The sequence below is a fragment of the Sceloporus undulatus genome, chromosome 2 (assembly GCF_019175285.1).
Source record: "Sceloporus undulatus isolate JIND9_A2432 ecotype Alabama chromosome 2, SceUnd_v1.1, whole genome shotgun sequence".
Classification (NCBI taxonomy): Eukaryota; Metazoa; Chordata; class Lepidosauria; order Squamata; family Phrynosomatidae; genus Sceloporus; species Sceloporus undulatus.
In genome coordinates this window covers 268,615,493-268,632,512 of record NC_056523.1, presented here as the reverse complement: position 1 = coordinate 268,632,512, position 17,020 = coordinate 268,615,493, and the positions used below count along the sequence as shown (strand labels likewise).

The 17,020-nt window shown below is 39.4% G+C and overlaps 1 protein-coding gene across 2 annotated transcripts in view; it reads right to left on the bottom strand.

The window, feature by feature from the left end:
- The window catches only part of MCC (MCC regulator of WNT signaling pathway), a 322,683-nt gene that overhangs the window by 56,699 nt on the left and 248,964 nt on the right, over nucleotides 1-17,020 (bottom strand). The window lies entirely within an intron of this gene.

Genomic DNA, 17,020 nt, shown 5'->3' with positions numbered 1-17,020 from the left:
ATGTTAACATGACTTTTCTTGAAACCAATACCTGACCATGGGAATAACATATGCTGAGACCAAATTCAGTAGACACTTTGGAAGGAACACAAAAGCTAAAAACTGACAGGAAATGGTATTGGAGATTCATTTTTGTCTTAAGATAGTTCTCATTTGGTATGGAGCAAAGTTGTTACTAGATGTTAGCTCTGAGAAAAAATGTAGGAAAGAAAGGGAAGGAATAATTGTTGAGGATCTGAGAACTGCAGTCTCCTCAAAGTATTATAAAATGAGTAAAATAATCCTTTTATTTAGCATTTCCTGTGTATAAGCAAAGATACGGTATAGTCCAGAAGCAACTGAATTGCAAATTGTGGCCAGAGTTTCCAGAAATTAATGTATCAAATCAATTTACGTCAGCAAAAATAATGCTTACAACATGCACGCTAAGTGCAAGCAAAGATAGCATTGTCAGCTTCATAAAGATCAAGTATGGCAGTTAAGTGACTAATGAAATTTTCACAGAAGATAAACTTCTAGTTTGGAGTTCACTTTCTGTTTCCAAAATAGTTTAGTATCTGTAAACCTAACTAAAACTATGTTTGCACTTATTCACTTTGTGCCAGAAAGTATCTTACTGGATTGTTACTGGAATGAGATACCACTCTGGAGAGAAGCAAGGGAAATTTTGCTCCAGCAACAGTTCAGTACACTCTCAGGTGCCCACAAATAGTTCTGCTTCTTGTCTTGCCACCATTTTACATTTTAATGCATAATCGTTTTAACTTTTAAAATTGTTTAATTGATTTTTAAATTTTATATTTATACATTTTAATACTTTTGCACTGTTTTTAAATTGTACTGTTTTAGAATCATAGAATTATAGAATCATAGAGTTGGAAGAGACCACACGGGCCATCCAGTCCAACCCCCTGCCATGCAGGAAATCCAAATCAATGCATCCCCAGCAGATGGCCATCTAGCCTCTGCTTAAAGACCTCCAAGGTTTAAATTTGCTGTTCACCACCTTGAGTCCTACATTGGAAGAACTGTGGGTGGGATTTAAGTAAATATAATAATAATAATAATAATAATAATAATAATAATATGCAAGGAGAAATTACAAACTTCAAATTTATCTGAATGACTGATCAAAAATTCACAATATTTATTTCCAAGAACAGATCCAGTGGATAGTGGAGTTCACCTCATTCCTTTCCTATTCATAGAAAAGGAGAAATGAAGTAATGTATAATAAAAACCCAAACTTTAGACAGGTTTGAAATTTCTTTCTAGGATGCAACGTGAATATACCTTCTCTTTAATGGTGACAGGTTGATTACCCTTCTGGTGGACTTGGAGAAGTGAGAACTAGTATCACAAAAATTCCCCTAAAAGCTGCTTCAGACAGTCTTTCTTGGCATCATAAATCTGGAAACATGCTGGCCCTAACGGTCCGCCTGTCCTTCCTTCTGTCCTTCCTTCTAAGCTCATTTTGTTTCCCATACTCTGTGCCTTCGTGTATAGACATCTAAACTCTTCTTTAGTCACATCTTTTATTTTACTGCGAGTTTAACTGTGACTCCCATCCTCTCCCTCAGCTTCTCTTCTAGAATTCACATCCCTGCGTTTAGAGCTTGCCTTTGGACATATGTTTTAACTTATCATATCCAACCCCCCCCCCCCCCCCCCCCAAAAAAAAGATTTAGTTTCAAGGCTTCTTGATCAGATTAACCATGCTTTTGGCAAAGACATTCTTCCCAGTCCTTGTGAGGTACAGCCCATCTGTAGCCCGTAATCTTTCATTTAAAATGTGAAGATCATGGTCCCAGAAGTCAAACCTCTCCAGTTAGATCATCTGTGTGGCCATTCATTCATTCACTTGCAATATCTTTCTGTCTCCATATGGTCCTCTATCTTTCACTGAAGTAGATTGGCAAAAATACCACCTTCACTTCTAAACCCTTCACCTTCCTTCCCAGGGCTTCATAGTCCAAGGTGACAAGATATTCTTTGTAGTTTTGTTGGTGCCCACATGAGTAAAGAGAAAGGGGTACTGATTTATGTTCTTGAGCTTTGGCAAGTTGTCAGTGACATCCTGAATTTATATACTGGAGAGACAGCATAGAGAAATGAAGTATAGAAAAGTTATTATCTAAATCTTTCTCTAAGCAGGGGCTAAGAAACTGAGAATTATAACACGAAGGCTCTTCAGTGAATGATATTCCATTGGCTAATGAGCCAATTTTAAACTGTTGGGACTGGTTTTGTTGTGCACCACTCTGCTATTCTTGGATGTGGGGCACAAAACAAATATTTTATCAACAGCACTGAACATGTGTCTTTATTACTATTCTGAATCAATTGAATATTGATTCAATATAATTATTTATTCAATAATTATATTTCTATTATTATTATTTAGTAAAGATGCTTGAAAAAACACTCATAGAAAAAAATTCTAGGATCTCCTCATCACATTCAGAATTTGTAGTGATTGAAACATAAAATACTTTTAAAGGTGCACACAAAGCATAGTACTGCAGTATGAATAAATAACAGAAATGCAAATATGAATTAGGAAAAAGGAGTTTCCCCCATAGTTAAATTAGCCAAATAATTCAACATCCTAATCAATTCCTCAACAGATGTATTTTTCTTTATTATATGCAGTAAAAGAACAAAATATGAAACATATTTTGCTGCAGGAGTGTGGGAGAGAAAGCTTGTAAAAGTCAAGGGACATTTTTTTGATACAAAACTGTATGATTTGTATGTATAGACAATTAAAACAACAACAACAACAAACACAGTCAAATGGTTTTGTTCAGCACAGCAATTCTGGCTATGAGGCAGTGTTCTGGAAGAGTTTATTCCTGATGTTTTGCCGGCATCTGTGGCTGGCATCTTCAGAGAATGCTGGCATGGAAGTATACTGTGTGACCCTTGGTTGTGAGAAAGTGATTTACATGATAGCCTTTGACTTCAATTAACATTATTACCACTTCATGTACTAAGGTACTCAATACTGTGAAGATGAAAAATATCATTGGGGCACAAAAGGTAAGCAATCAAACTGTCACTTGCTAGTTGCACCCGTTCCCTTTGCTAGGATAAACTTAAATAAGCTCTAGTGCAGTGGTTCTCAACCTTCCTAATGCTGCGACTCTTTAATACAGTTCCTCATGTTGTGGTGACCCCCCCCCCACAGATAGAGGAGCGGTGTCTCAGTTCCTAAGACCATCAGAAATATGTGTTTTCCTATGGTCTTAGGAGATCCCTGTGAAAGGGTTGTTCGACCCCCAAAGGGGTCGTGACCCACAGGTTGAGAACCGCTGCTCTAGCGTAACCCACTCCCAGCAGAAATCACAGAAGCAGTTGAATGGAGCACAATTCATGATCTCAACAAACAGTGTCACAAAGACCAAGGGGCTATTAAAACAGGTACAGAATCAAATGATGCAGAAGCATAATCAACCAGAGTTTCTTTATACAGTTATAACGTGATCAAAAGGCATAAATGAGGTAGAACCACGTTGAATAGTTTGCTTAGACACAGAAAATGTTCTAAGCCCACAGTGATTTTATGTTCAGTTAAATATGTTTAAAACATTCTAAACTATGTTCTAATACAGAATCTAAACTATGTTCATAGAACAGAACAGAATCATAGATCTGGAAGAAACCTCAACAGCCATCAGGTCCAATCCATTGCCATGTAAGAATTCACAATCAAAGTACCTCCAACAAATCATCCAGCCTCTGTTTAAAAACCTCCAAAGAAGGAGACTCCACCACTCAACAGGACAATGGCTAGAAGATTGCAATAAAATACAAAGAACAAGTGAGATGTGCAGTTTGGAAACAGCGATTGATCTTCATTGATGAGTTTGTATGTATGTCATAGCCTTTTGTTGCTCAATTACTGCCACTGCATGTAAGAATTCTATTTTTATTTTTTGTAATTCTACAAGAATTATATTTCGCTTTAATTTCTTGTTTGCAGTGGAACCCTGGCCTAGCAAGTCAGAGTCTACCCAACACTATGTTGTTAAATAAACTGCTGAAGTGAATTTATTATCAAATTCATGAACCTTAGAGAGTTAAAAAAACTCCTTCAGTCCCAAATGTGTGTGTGTGTATCTATATCTATCTATGTATATGTTGTTGTTGTGTGCCTTCAAATTGTTTCCAACTTATGGCAACCCTAAAGTGAACCTATTATGGGGTTTCTTAACAATTTTTTCAGGGGATTGCCTCCTGAGTGGAGGATGGAGCCAGATGCCTTCTGGGAAGGGCTCAGTTCCTTTGGGGAGGCCTGATGGGATTGGCCCACCCCTCTCTCCCCCAGAAGCCAGGATGGAGTCAGATGCCTTCTGGGAAGGGATCAGTTCCTTTGGGAAGGCCTGATGGGATTGGCCCACCCCTCTCTCCCTCAGAAGCCAGGATGGAGCCAGATGGAGTCAACTAGCTCAGGATTACTGATACCAGGGATGGTACTCTTTATGAAGCTCTCCAAATCTTGCTCCAAATCCCCCGGGTTACGAAATTAATTCGTTCCGCCGCCATTTTCGTAACCCGGAAGTCTTTCGCAAGCCGAATTGCCATAGGCGCTAATGGGGAAAAGCCGCGATTCCGTGCAAAATGGCGCCGAAAAGCACCAAAACTTTTTTCGCAAGCCGGAAAAACCTTCGTAACCCGGAATTATTTTGTATTTTTTTTCGTAACCCGGAAATTTCGTAACGCGGCGCATTCGTATCCCGGGGGACGAGTGTACAACTCTTAGTGGGTCCAGCCAACATAAATGAAAAATGATACAGAACTACAGTGGTACCCCGGGATACGAAATACCCAGGTTACGAAATTTCCGGGATACGAAAAAATCCCATAGGAAATAACTGTTCCGGGTTACGAATGTTTTTTTGGGTTACGAAGAAAATTTTTGGTGCTTTTCGGTGCTTTTTCGCACGAAACGCGGCTTTTCCCCATTAGCGCCTATGGGTTTTCGGCTTGCGAAGGCTTTTCGGGTTACGAAAGCGGCCGCGGAACGAATTAATTTCGTAACCCGAGGGAGCACTGTACAGTATATGATTCTTACTCCTGATCTATACCAATAAACATATGCTCTCCAAGGTCTCAGGAATTAGATTTTTCTCTTTTGCAAGTGCTGTGGATGGCACCTAGGACCTTTTGCATGTGCAGCTCATGTTCCACCATTAAGCTAAGCCTTTTGAAATGGAAATAAAGGGAAAGCCTCTAAATTTTGACACACATTAATTTTTAAGTGCAGAGAATAAACCCAGTAACAAGTTATCAAGTAGTAATTGCTAGCCACAACTATACACCACAAAGTAAAATGATCATAATGGAAAGAAAAATGAGTAATATTCAAACCACACTTAAGAGAGGATTAATGTCTTCAAAAAGGCTTAAAAATAGGAAAACGAACAAATAATACAACTATGATACTGTTTGCTTTATTTTAGAAGCAACACTAGAAATTGGAAAGTTACTTTTAGAAAGTAATTTGATCCAGTTACTCATCACAATCTTACTCATGGCAGTGTTTAAGTAGTAAATTGTTATGTTAATTGTTATTTCCCTTTAGGGTTGATAAGAGAATGGCATAAAATTTGAAAAAATCTTGTAAAAATTCCACTAAAATGCCAGAAATTACTCACAAAAGGTAATTTTAAAAACTAAAAAGTAAACTGAAAGATTACTCAACATGATTCAAATTCAGCTGTTTGATGAATAAAGTAATGCTTGTTCCTGCTTGCTGTGTTCCTTTTCAAATGTAACTTTGCCATACCTTGACTACTAGAAAAAGTAACTGATTTCTAGTAATTAAATTACTTGTAACTCATTACTTCTAAGTTCTGAGTAAAGTCAACAATAGGAGAGAAAAAGTAGCAGGGTAGGAGAAGAGAACACATTGAAAGATCAATGATAGACAGGCTAAGGTTCTGCGGGATTAAAGCCTGTAGAACTGTACAGACAGTGAGCAGTAAGGCAACAGATGAGGAACGTACAGTCCCCTTCCTTGCCCATGACTTATCTTCCTATAATCTAGTTCCCAATATCCTTCCCCCTAAGCTAGATTCCTGCTGCCAAAGTGACTTGGGTGGCAAAAACGGATTTGGGAAAGGAGGTTTCAAGAAACAGGGTGGGATTTAGTTTTTTGGGGGCCTTTGGCCAAAGGCCTTTACTTATCCCGCCAGCTTGTTTCTCACTCTACTTGTCTACTGGATCTCTCTCTGGGCCAAGGGCAGGGGAATGGGGGAGTCTGTTGTCATTCTGTTCAGAGCTTAGGATTTGGGGGGGGGGGTTGCAACTCTCAGAATACAACAACTGCAGAATTACTGCAGTCTGACACTGCTTTAACTGTCATGTCTATGGAATCATGGGATTTGTAGTTTCTTGTGGTATCAGAGCTTTCTGCCAGTAAAGGCTAAATATCTCACACAACTAAAAATCCCAGAATTCCATCACACTGAGCCATGACAGTTACTCACCAATGTCAAACTGCATTAATTCTTCAGTGTAAATGTAGCCTTTATCTCTCCTTGCACTTTAAACTGCAAAACTGAAGCAGAGTCTGAGCCTAAATTATTTACATGTGTCTTCCACTGTTATGTCTTACTTGGGCCTCAAGTGACTTCAAAGTCCTGAAATGGAATTGAGCACAGCATGGGTTGACTTGAGAAAACCAGTACACAGAAGGTTAACTGACATCTCTGATTGGGGCACATGAGTAAATGCAACCTAACCATTCAAGTGTTCTCCCCACTTTTCTCAAAGAGAGATACTTGTCTGATACACTTTACATATTAAAAAGAGAGGGTGTGTGTGTTGAACTAGCAGAAAATACTTTGGTAATGGATGGTATGGAGGATAATGTGAAAGGTGTTTTGCCAACAGTGGGGCTTTGAACTAGACAAATTTAAGGTTGACTCTTCTGCTCACCTAGGGAAAACCCACTGATTCACCAAACTGTTACATTAACTGTGTGCTGATGGTTTCATTTGTTCAGAAGTTAGAGAATGAAAGTTCTGCAAAACAAAGAGGCATTGTACTTTAACAAGCATAGTGGAGATACTGTGTAGGTTAAAGGAGGACACTAAGTAAGCTTGGCACATTTAAATAAATAATGCCACTGCAAAGGAGGAGCTGTTGTGTATAGAAAACCCACAGGGAGAAAAGAGGAGATGTGAAAGCAGGACACAAGTCTGGCTGCAGTGCTATACACAAATTTCTATTTGTTCCAGAGAGAACTGCAGAAAGGAAGCTCACATTTTCTGTGCCAAGACAAGTTATGGTAGGGAATGAAAGGAGAGAGTGTTCTATATTGAACCTTTTTTATCTGGAAATCTGAAATACTCAAAAAACCAAAACTTTTCCCCACCAAAAACCCACTACAGCTTTTGAGGAAAGGGGATTAGTCTCATTTCCAATGCCCATTTATTTTGTCTTTGCTCATAAATTTGATGGGGGAAAGAGAAAAGGGGGAAGTTGGGAGGAAAGGACTCCAGTTCCTGTAGCTTCACTTATACAGGGCCCCTGTAAAAAGCAGATGTCCCAGATGCTTCCCTCAGTATGCTTTCCGTCCATTCAGGAAAGTAGCCCTCATAGCTGGAGAGGGAGGAAAAGTCCAAGTGAATTCAGATGTTACATTCAATTGGCAATTCACTCACCTGCAATAGTCCTTGTACAGAGGGAGGGAGAAGTGCAAGTGGATCCGACTGAGTGAAGCGCCAGTTGATGGCAGCCAAATATGCTTGAACTTTTCCTTCTCTTCCCAGCTATGATGCACTGAGCAAACACAGATAACCCATTTGTGGGAGTACAGAGATCACCAAGAAGAATAGTACTGTATACCCTTGGTATATGCTAGGTTTGGTTCCAGAATCCCCCATGCAGGGATGTAGCCGGGGGGGGGGGGTCGGGGGGGCCGGACCCCCCCCCCCCCCCCTAAAAAAAGAATGGGGGGGGTGGCCCCGCCCCCCCACCCAAACCCCCTTTTAAAGGGGGCACTTTTTGTGTGCCCCCCCCCCTTCCTAAAATCCTAGCTACGTCCCTGCCCCATGGATACCCAAATCTGTGGATGTTCAAGTCCCACTAGACACAATGGCAGAGTAAATGTGCAAAATCATATATAAAATGGCAAAATCAAGGTTTGCTTTTTGGAATATATATATTTAAAAATATTTTCAAGGTGTGGATACTTGAATCCATGGATAAAAAAGTCTGTGGATATGGAAAGCCGATTGTACTTTCACATTTGTGTCATTTGGGGTATAGCACAAATTTGAAAAGTAGAATATATTCTATTGTTGGCATGAAAATATATAAATTTGATTAGAAGAAATATTAAAATGTAGTTTCAAGTGAATGATTAAATATACTTGCTAAAGAAGTTACAGTACTAAATAACAATTTAATTAGCACACAAAAAATGACTAAGAAATTGAAGCAGCATGCAGTTTCCCTTAAATAAAGAGAAATGCAGTTATTGCTAGTTCTCACTCCACTTTTTAACTAAAACAGTCTGGTAACACCAATTTTAACACTCCTTGAGCCATAATATTATTATTTAAATAGGTTAGGATACTTTTTGCATAGCTTAAGAAATGGGAGTCACATTCTCTTACTGAAAGTCAATATACTTCCTGTGACTGATTTATTCATATGGGACATGTAAGCCATGGATGAGTTGATTAGAAGAATACAGAAGTCTTGTTATACACTAGACCAGAGTCACTTAAGCCTTTCTCTTTTTCAGTGTATAACACACCAGTTCTGCTCGATTTGAGGGTAACCTACTTCCATTATAAGCAGGGACAAAGTTTATAAGGCAGAATTTATTTTTCTATTTTATTGCCTACACTACATTTGGGCCAAATTTACTTTGGAATATAACTGGAATCTGGATTGTCACATGCTTTCAATCTTTCCTCAAAGAGGCTAGATTTCTACAAAACCTTTTGTCTGATATTGCTCTTTTCGATCTGGGCATCTTTCAAATAAAAATCATCTGACCGCTAATATATTGTGATTGTTGTTGTTGTGAGCCTTCAAGGCATTTCTGACCTATAACAACCCTAAGGTGAACCTATCATGGTGTTTTGTTAGCAAGATCTGTTCAGAATGAGTTTGCCTTTGCCTTTTGCTGAGGATGAAAGAATGAGACTTGTCCATGATTGTGGATTTTCATGCCTGAGTTGGGACCTGAATCCTAATCTCCAGAGTTGTAGTCCAATGCTCAAACCACTACATCACACTAGCTTATACATCATAACACAAGCCTTAAAAGGACCAGTTTAAGCCAAGTGGTTTATACACAACTTCTGTAGTGTATCTGATGTGAAAGAACTTGCCCCAGTCATCTCACATCAAGAGGATGAATCAATAAGTCTGAGATAATAATTTAATGGGAGTGCCAAATAGGGATGTAAAGAATATTCTCCAAAATTTGAAAATTAGGAGAAATATGCCTAATTCGACAATTTCGATAACATTTTAGAGAGAAGAAATTCTGAGCAGTTCTTGATCAATGAGTAAGAATTTTGATTGTTAGTCATTTCGAAATGAAAGGGAGAGACAAAACTTTCAGCTGACTCTCTGATGGCCAGGATTTGCATGTCTTGTGTAAGAAAAGCTACCATTCATCCTGGAGGCTATTTCTTTTGTTAGGGTGATTTTCACTCCAACTTTGCTCATTCACAGCTTTGGTTTGAAAAACAAAAGAGAACAAAAGGTGAGGCCTTCTGCCCTTTATGCCATGGTCTGACATTCAAATTCTCACAGAAGAGAAGAAATTCAAGTCTCAAAACTTAACAGGAAAGGTCTTGACTAATCACTTTCATGAAATACAGTTACATCACTATGATCTGGAGACTACCTTGCAGTGGAGACATTTGGGTTCTCCAAGGCCAAGAAATTCATGTACACACACACACACACACACTGCAAAATAAACGTAGGTTTGCCTTAGCATCACCTTGAGAGAGCTGGAGAGAGGTTTGTCAATCATGCCCTGCCTCTGAGGCTGAGAGAATGTGCCAATTATTATTATTATTATTGCATGACCTCTTAGCATCACCATGGGAGAGGTGCAGAGAGAGAGGGCAGGGAAATGTCTAACAATTTGTAACCTGATAGCACCACAGGCTGCTGGGAACTGCAGTCTAATAAGGCTGCACACTGCAGAAATAATCCAGTTCGACAATACTTTAATGCTATGGAAAATACTGGGATTTGTAGTATGTTGTGCCACCAGAGCTCTCTGACAAAGAAGGCTAAATGTCTCACAAAACTACAATACCCAGATATTTTTGTTGTTGTTATTTTCTTATATCCCAGGGTTTGGATGCCCACCTTGGCCAAGACATACTCTCTCAGCCTCAAAGGGAGGCACTGCCCCCCCAACAAGCCTTGCATGCCAGGAGAGTCCTCATCAACACAACGACAACAGCCTGTTTCCAGAGGTCATGGGAAAGGGACTCGGCTTGGATGCCATAGGACCTCTGGAGGCCTTGAGCAGTCACACTCTCGGGTCCAGTGATTCTATGGTGAACTGGGAGGCTAGAGTCCAATCCCAGCTCAGCCAGTAAATCCACAGGGGAATGGTAAGTCACACTCCCACTCATGGATATTCGCACTCTCCTGCCCAATTATATTATTATTATATTATTATTATGCATCACCATGGGAGAGTGCAGAGTTGGAATTGAAACTGAGAGCAAGTGACTTCCCCAAGGTCAGCCAGTGAATTTCGGGTGACTGGGAGGCAGATCCAGATCCTGCTCAGCAGGTAAATCCACAGGGTGACATTGGTAAGCACACTCTCTCCTCATGGATATTCTGCACTCTCCTTGCCATTATTATTATTATTATTATTATTATTATTATTATTATGCATCACCAGGGAGAGTGCAGAGTTGGATCCCATGTATTCCTTCATAGCAGAAGGGGGTTGGACTGGATGGCCTTGAGGGTCCCTCTAGCATTCTTCTTGGGGCTTCACAGTTTTATTTGTTGAGACTGGGCTTTTCCCCCTTTTGTGTGTGTGCCTTCAGCTTTTTTAAAGCATAGAATGTGCTTTAACCTCTGCTAACTTCCTTTGACATGGTAAGTGGAGTTTGAATGCAAGTATTAGCGTAATTATTCGACTTGTCTTTTATTGTCACAGAGAAATCTGTGAAAAATATTTCGCTGCTGCTGAAAGGAGAGAAGAAATCACCTTTGAAGGGGGATTTGTGGAAAGAATATTTTTTAAAAAATTCTCCTCAAGGTCTCCACTGAGAGAGGAAAAAACATGGTTCTCCAATCACTAGTGCCAAATTCCCTGATGTCATGCCGCCTGGCTGAGACTCAGGGGAGGACCCTGACTCTAGCTCTGCACGGAGAGCTCCCAAGAGGCTGTGGCTCTCGTAGAAATCAGAGCCAAATCTCCAGGCAGTAGGCCCTTCTAGTAATGTGGGCATGGGGGAGATGAGGAGGACAATACTACCTTCAGCCAGGAAAATCCGAAAGAGCGTGCCTCCGGCGTTGAGGAGGCTTATGCAAAATGCCAACTCATCAAAAGCTACCTGCACAATGAGGGCTGATAAAAAGCCGGATGGCACCAGCTTTGTCAGAACTATCTATGTTCCTCGCAAAACACTCTGTTTTCTGATTCTGTTTGTCTCCTCAGCTTGGATCTTGATTTTCGGGTGCCTGACCATCTTGCTTATCTGGACCCTTGACCTTCTTGAACTGCTTGACATACTCAGGTTTGCACCCTGACTGCAAGGACTTGTTACTAAGTCTGCTTATATTGTTAAGTCTGCTCTTTGAAGTTTGCTTTAAATCTACAACTCTGTGAAGTGTCTTTGTTTTCTGGGACTGTTATCTGCTGCGGCTCTTCCCAAATAGGAAACGTAATGTAACAGAATGTAGGAATATGATTTTTATGGAAATATTATAAAAATTAAATTAAAAAAAAACTTATATGGAAACCAGTGTGGTCAAATGGTGTGATGCCAGGACTATGGGTGCATCCTCACCGCAGAAAAATTCAGGTTGACACCACTTTAACTGCCGGTCAGCTATGGAATTCTGGGAATTGTAATTTGTGAGACCTCCCTGCCCTGACAGAGAAGGTGCCCCAATAAACTACAATTCCACAGCAAAGCGTCATGGCAGTTAAAGTGGTGTCAACTTTGGATTATTTTTTGCATGTGGTGCAACCTAAGGGAGATCAGGTTGAAATCCTTGCTCAGCCACATAAATCCATCACCTTGGCAAGTACACATCTCTCCCTTAGAGGAAAGCAACAACAAACTCCTCAAATAATCATGCGAGATATGATAGTTGCCTAAACTGGAGCTGACTTGAAGCACATAAAACAGCAATTGTATTATATGATCTGAACAGGTAGAAAACATTCCTGTCCGATATAAAAAAAAGTAACGTTCATTGAAAATATACCCAACCTGTTTATCTCAAATATTCCAAAGATATGTGCACCACTTCTACTAAGTGGTTAGCTAATAAGCTTCATAAATCAAGTTAGTATTTATTTCTCTCTAATGGAAACCAAATGATTTATGACATATTTCCATGCACTTGACAACGTTCAAAGCCAATCAATAGGGTCTGTAAGATGTATCTCTATTATGACTGGCAAGACATGTTGTACTAAACTATCCCTCCATTTGTGCTGTAAACGAATGGGTCAAAGCATAGCCTTTCAGCTGATGAGCCACAGATAAATTCTCTGCCTTGACTTTCAGAAAAATAACACGTTTTTCTCTGGAATGTGTTCAGAGTGCTATGCTATCATTACAATACACCATTTAATACTTCTATTACTGCAGGCACAGGTCCATCATGCCTAGGTCACAAAGCTCAGAAATTCCTCTCTCCACCAATGCCATGGTGTTTCTGAGGGAAAAAGAGTAAGAAGAACTGCTGGACTTAAATCTCTTCCACAGCCATTCCCATTCCTTGTATGCCATCTTATTAAGTTGAGACAGGGAACTCACCACTCCACAAGAGCTGCTGCCTGCCTGCCACTCTGCACCTTCCCTGGTGGACTGCTGCCTACTCCAGACTGCACCTGTAAAAACAGGACCCAGCTTACATGACTAATAATCAATACAGGATCAACCTATCCTTGCAAGGGGATAAAAGCCGGGTGCCTGCTGAGATGACTGCTTCCTTTCCCCAGCGGCAAATACATTTTATTCAAGAAGCTTTTACTATGTAATCATTGGGTTGCATGCTGTGTTTGAATGTTCTTAACTTTTGTATTTTTAATGTAATTTTATATTGTTTAAATGAAATGAATCCAATTGTTTAAAACTGTGTTAGTTTTTAACCATTATCTGTGAGCCACCTTGGGTCCCACTCCTGAGAAAGGTAGAATGAAAAATAAATAAATAAATAAATAAATAATAAACTAATGTGAAAATTTGTACAGTACTCTGGGAGATTTTTTGGTAAGACTATTAAAGTGCTAAACAAATAGATAAACAAATGCTAAGGGTTTGTCCTAACTAGAGCTAAATAGCTTTAGCTAAGCAAATTCCTTAAATACTTTGGATATTGAACATTGGTGAGAAGATAGAAAAATAAGATACTGAAGCTAAAGCTGTTTCATGGTTGTACAGGTATGACTATTTTTCTTTGGGGTCATGATATAATTAGATATTCCATTGTCAAATGATAACACTATACATATTAAATTCTTCCAAGGATTCCTCCATGGGAAAAGAGGTACACAGCCCATAATAGTCTGACATCATTTATGGATCACACTATATGCAAAGATTTGATACATTTGACACCGAAATGGATATAGGCTTATGATATAATGCAAAGAGATACCAGTTTGTCAGCCAATAATAATCGAGTCATTGAGACCAGTCATTTGTTCTCTTCATGGTTTGTGCTCTGGTTCGGACTGAAACCACATATACTACTCTCTCTGCAAAGGTCTGCCAGTGGCTGACAAAACTTACTCATAAGTGTCTTCAACATCATTGTATAATTCCAGACATTGAGTCTTCTGATTAGAAACAACAAAAATATTAAAGCACTCACCTAGTGGTGTTAGTTCTTGCTCTAGTTAAGAGTTCAAAAAAACAAGATCAAGATGGTAAACAAAGATGGACACTAATTCTATTCAGTAGCACCACTGACATGGTCTATGACAATCACCAGCATCTTTAGAAGTTAGCAGCTGGATGAGAAAAGATGATCGTATTCAAATTACTATTGGCCATGAAGGTCACTGGATGTCATTAGTCAGTTGCTACATCCAGTCCAAGCTATGTTGCGGCATTGCCATGAAGATAAAAATGAAAGAGATACTTCTGAAGGAAAGGCAAGATAAGTAATAGAAATTAAAATATTATAATAGTAAATCCAGCTGTTATTAGCATCTTTGATTAATATGTAATTAATTGCTTTAAAAACTAAACACATTTTGCAACAGTACGGTCTGCAGTAAGCTTTTACAGTAAAGATGTTAACATCTGACTATTTGGTCCTTTCAAATGAGTACCAATAATTCCAATTTTCTCCTGCGTGGAAAAAGGTAGTTTCTGCAGAACACATTTTGCTGGAAAAAGTGGACTTTGAACAAAACCTCCTAGTGTTTTCTAGATTGTAATATGTACTTTTGGTGCAAAATGCTATTTTTGAAGCAAACAACAACACAACAAACACGATCTTGCATTACAATCTTGAACAAGAAAAACCTTGCACAGGAAAAAAAAACCTACTTTTTATTTTTGTGTGCAAGACTCTGTCTTGGGGGTTTTGTGTAAGATTTTTTAACTTTTCTAAAGTTTTTTGTTCTGCAAGATTGTTGGGTTTTTTGTGGTTGTTTGGAAGCAGTGTATTTACCAAACCCCCATCTATGCTACCCCTCCTGTCTTCTGTGCAGAATAATTTCCTTACCATTTTGGGATGTGTGAATACCAGGAAACCATTTTTTTCAGCCAGAAAATAAATAGCTGCAAATATTCTTTCCATCGCTAATTTACAGACATGCATTTAGATCCTGCAATATGGTCATGTAGTTTTTCTGGACGGTTTGCAGTGAGCTTACAGACCAATTAGTCTTTGGTATTGGCAACAGGCAGATGTTTGGTGCTTTCAATAGTTGAAAACATGAATATTTCTAGAGAAGCAGGGTATAAATCATTCATATTCATTATTTCCATGTTACTCTCTCCTGTGTTTGCTTTAAGAAATAAAAACAAGGATATATGTTTGTACGTCATGGTAAAGCCAGCAGTTTTTTAAGCAGTAAACAAACCCCAAGTATTCAGACTGCTCTCCCCCATGGCTAGTTTGCAGAAAGGTAGAACTACATTATGGGCACCCTAGAAAAAGTAATCACCCCATTTATAATGACCTGTAAGAGATAAAAATCCATACACATGTCATTTCTTAGTTATTGTGCACTGCAAAGCAAGCCCAATCTGTTAACTGAATGCATTAATATCTATTTAATTAAACCTCTAACAAGCCTCCGAAACCCACTGAGAGCACTTTGGTTGATTACAACATTGGGCTGAAGTAACTGCCCTATTGATCTGTTCAGCTTCCATTTCTTTTATCTACCCAATTTCATGCATGTCAGAACAAAAACTAAATTTTAGCATGGACTCCTTCCTCAGTCTCTCTGGGGAAATAATATGAATGACTGTTCAGTTCAGAGTGCATATATAACATATTCAGTAGGTCAAGGAAACATTTATTTGTGTGGCAGCTATTGACTGTTTTACAATGCAAATAAGCTCCTGGTGCTCAGTATATACATAGTGTGGCTCACATGGACATCTGTAATAAACAGATTTCCTCCAGGAGAAAAACTGCTGTTCAGCCAAATTAGCATTATGGTTTAGAACAAAGATTCACTATTTTCCAATAAAACTAGAAGAAGGCAATAGGTAGACAATGTTCAATTCTGTGTTTAACAGTCTGGAACCTATTATTTGCATGGTATGTCAAGCTCAATGTGTAGGGACAACAACAAACGAGATGAAGGTATTCCCCTTTAAATTATATACTGGTTCATTTCCCCAAAAAAGATCCCCACTTGACATTGCTTCTCATCATCTTAGAGGAGATGACAGAGACTGGCCACTGGGATTCTAAGTTGTGGTCCCATAACATAATACTTGCAAGAACTGAACGGGGAATTAGCCGTATTCTGGTTCGCTAAACCATGGCACACGAGCCAGAAGTGGCACACAGGCCAGTTTGTGTGGGCATGGCAGCCATCATGGAAGGGTTGGGGGGTTGAGGGCGTGCATGCACCGCGGGCCCGTTTGCCCCATTAGATAAACAGAGCCATAAGGAGCCAGCTGGGAATTTCACCCCTTGCCATTAGTGTTCTGGGAACTGTAGTCTTTATTATTTGACCTCAATCTTTTCACACTTATGATGACCTTAAGACAAACTTTTCATGGGGGTTTCTTGACAACAATTTTTCAGAGGAGGTTTTTGTGGCAGCACGCAGGGCATGGAGGAGAGGGAGGAGGAGGAAGAAGAGGAGGAAGGAAGAATCGATGGCGATGGGGGCATGAGAAAGGAGAGGAGAGGAAGGAAGGGGGGAGGAATGGTGGTGGGGGGGGCAAGAGGGAGGGGAGGAGGAAGGAAGAGAAAGGTGGAGGAAGGAAGGAAGCACCCCTGAGGGCATGAAAGAATCGGGCTCTCTTGGGACGGTCCAGCAGAGGGGGACGTCTTTCTTTGGGGGGAAGCAGGGGAGGGAGCCAGGATGATGATGATGATGATGATGATGATGATTAATAATAATAATTTATATTATTATTCCACTTAATCACGAAATCAAGCGATTACAACAATAAAACAATACAGTTAAAAATTCTAAAAAAAAAAACAAAACCTATCCCCCCCCCAGTAAAAAAAATAGTAGTACTAAAAGGAAATTAAACCAGAAGGACATTAAAACAATAGTAAAAATAACAGTAAACTAGGTAGGGGTTTGTGGGAGTTTATAGAGGTCCAGGATTTTATTATA